Raw genomic sequence first — 3,285 nt, 5'->3', positions numbered from 1 at the left:
TTCCTATCAGGAAGCAAGACTGTGTCTGAGCTGTGGGGCAGCCAGGGACTTTCCAGCTGTATTTGCTCATGGTGTGTAACCTCAGCTGAGCAGAGCAGACAGGGATGTGATGACTTGGATGGATCTGGGCCAGGGCTGACATGTCAAAGGCTGCCATGGCACTAAAACCAGGGCTGCCTCACGGGTCCCTGGAGGTGGCTGGGTCTGGCCTGTGGGGATCTGGGACAGAACAAAGCAACCATCCAGTTTGGGTTCAGCTGTGGCTGAGCTTTTCACAGAAAGGATCTGTGTCTGATTCTGATTTGATAACAGTGGAAGCTCCTGTGGGTGAAAAGTGGTGAGGGGTCTGGGTTCAGAGGCTAGAAAGGTTGAGCAGATGGGAAGAGCCATGAAGGAATGAACAGGAGAGTGGAACTAGAAAGGAATCAGTGGGACTGTCATGTTCAGGACAAGGGGATAGGTGAAGTTTGGGGTACTTCTTCACTCCCAGTTACCTCCTCTGCTGTTTCTTTGGGGCACACAAGAAGGTCTCGATCGATAAAGAGCTCAACGAGTGCTGGTGCCCTGCAGCAGTGCTCCTGATGGCAGCTGGTGGTGCTGCAGAAGTAAAGTGATGGTTTCCAGCATCTTGTAATGATGATGTGTTTTTCCAAGCCAGTGAGTGGAAGCAAATTTGCAGAACAGATCCGTGAAAGAGGACCTGTGCAAAGGTCTGCCAAGCTTGCCAGCAGCCAGTTCCCACACCTAGCTGGCTCAGAGGCTTTTCCAAGTGCCCCCATGAGCGCTGAGGCTGCTGAGAGGAAGAGTTTAAGGAGCTGAGCTGGGTCATTGGACAACGGGGGCTCAGAGCTGCTCCCACAGACTCTCTCCTGCTCATTTATCCTCTGAACTATCATCAAACTGGCTCAAGAATCCTTTTTCCTTTATTCTATTCTCTTCAGAAGAGAAGTTAATCTCAGTAAATGCATCTCTTAAGGGACCTAATCCAATGAAACTGATTTTGTTTAGACTTCAAGGCACTACTAAAACACATGATAAATTTATTTCTTTGAACAAAGCCTCTTCCTGCTTTGAAGTCCAAAATGAGCAGATGCTGCATTTGCTCTAAACAGCCAAGGGTATATGTATGGGATGTGATTACTCTCATTTAGGGCTATCTGTTGAGATTTTCTAGGAATGTGACTGCCAGATGGATGTTTGAAGGACTGTCAGGCCTTGTAAATACGTCTGTGTTTTCACTCAGGTGCCTGCCAGAGCTCTGAAGTCACTTTATTGGGGACTACAGATACTGTTGAGCTCATGACTGCCTCTGAACTGTTGAGCTGTACCTCTTTTAAGTAACACAAGGAAGATAAAAGTTGTATTTGCTATTAGATCTTACCTCTGTTAATGAGTAAAGAAATGTAAACAAAGTTGTTTGGGTATTGTGGGTGCCATTCACCTTTCCAGCCAGCCTCTACTGGCAATAGTACATGTGTATGCAAAATAAACGAGAGAATTGCAGTGGCCATAAACAGCTCTATCTGGTCCCAAATATTGGTTTTTGGAGGCTGTGCTAGCAGTTTAAACATTGGGGCCACTGCAGAGAAACAGCCAGTGGTGGTTCCGAGCTGGCACAGCTCATGGTGCTGCTTGCACCCAGGGCTTTTCCTCACAGGACCATGAGCAGGATTCTGAACAGAGAAGAAAAAAAATATTGTAAATACAAAATCTGGGGAGCATTAAGGTCAGACCGGGTTGTTGAATTATGTCTGAATTTTTAGCCCTGCTGTGTTGACAGCTGCTTTCAGGGCTGCCACACTGGCATGGAAGCCGGGGGCTCATGCAGTGATACACACTGCTATGTGGAAGTGGAGCCTAATCCCTCTCTTTCACCTCCCCTTGATTTCAGTATCAGCACTTGCCTATGACTAAGTTACTTTTGCTAGAACCCAGGGCAGAAAGTCTGTCTGAAACCCTTGTCCAGGCTGTCTGGCCCCCATGGTGCTGGTACAGGGCAGTTTGACATAACTGGGACAAGTATTTTTCTGGTTTAAAATTGGTGGCACACGGTGCTCTTCCTCAGCTGCCACACCTGCATTGTGCTTGGGACCAGCCTCTGGCACATCCCTTCCCTGGGGGGGGTGCCGATCTGTGGCGGGTGGGAGGCTGAAAGGATGGGCAGGGACCAGGCAGGTGGCTCAGCCGCATCCATGGCACGAGTGTGGGTCAGCGCACCAGTTGGGAATCACGGACCCAGGGCAGGCACGTGGATTTTGGCTCTGCTTTTGCCCTCAGTGCTCTTGGAGCCTCCTCCACCCATCCCTCAGAGATGGTTTGGCTCCCGAATGGTCTCAGAGAGCAACTGGCCAAGGTGAGTCTGGCTGTTTGCACCTTTGAGCTGCTAATCACCTCCCAGGTTTTTGCGATAAGACATTAACTGTTAGGAGGAGCCTGTTCTGATGTGGCACAGGGGAAGTGCTTGGTGCTGTGGATCGGAGCTCCCTGGTTCATCTGACAGACACACGGACATCAATGCAAGCACTGGGCTGGGCACAGGATCTGCTTTCATTCTATCCCTGCAAACATTCTGTGCTTTGGCAGGACGTGTCTGTCGCCGTGGGGCGCTGCCGATGCTGGTGGGGCTGTGACTATGGACGGAGTTGTGCATGGAGGGGATGGATGTGGTGTTTGCACAAGGGAAGTCAAAGGGCACTCCGAGGTGCAGTGTGTGGGGTGGGGGCTGCAGCTCAGCTCTGTGCTCATGCACGGACTGGGGAACTCGCCAGTGGGGTGGGTATGGCCTTCGAGGGGATAATTCTTTCCCAAACGTGGCTATAGCCTGTCCAGGCTGCACAGCAGCCTAGTGCCTCCTCTGGCACATGATGCCACGGAGGCCGCTCCGTGGCTGCCCTGGGGTATGGCACGTTACACCCTGAGGAGCACCTTATATCCTTGGGGGTGCATGATCAGCTGCTCCTCTGTCGCAGCCTCGTGTGTGCCGCGCTGTGCAGTCACTGCAGCCTCTGCCCACTGCTCTCTCAGCTTCTCAGCCCCTCCACAGCGCGTGGTTTCTACCTGAATGTTATCACCTCCGCACTGGAAACAGCAGCAGCCTCGCAGGAGGCTTGTGCAAGGGCTCTGGAGCCGGTTATGTGGCAGACTGGGGGGGCCCGGGTCCCCTCGAGTGCCCTCCCCGGGGCACACCCCCAGCAGCAGGCAGGGGCTGCTCACCGGCGGGATGTGGGGAGGGGGCTGGAGGCGATGCCGCCCGCTTATCACGGGGCAGGGGTCGGTGCCCTTTAC

Source organism: Chaetura pelagica, unplaced genomic scaffold (genome assembly GCF_000747805.2).
Source record: "Chaetura pelagica isolate M959 unplaced genomic scaffold, ChaPel_1.0 scaffold20, whole genome shotgun sequence".
Lineage (NCBI taxonomy): Eukaryota > Metazoa > Chordata > Aves > Apodiformes > Apodidae > Chaetura > Chaetura pelagica.
This window is presented reverse-complemented; position numbering follows the sequence as displayed.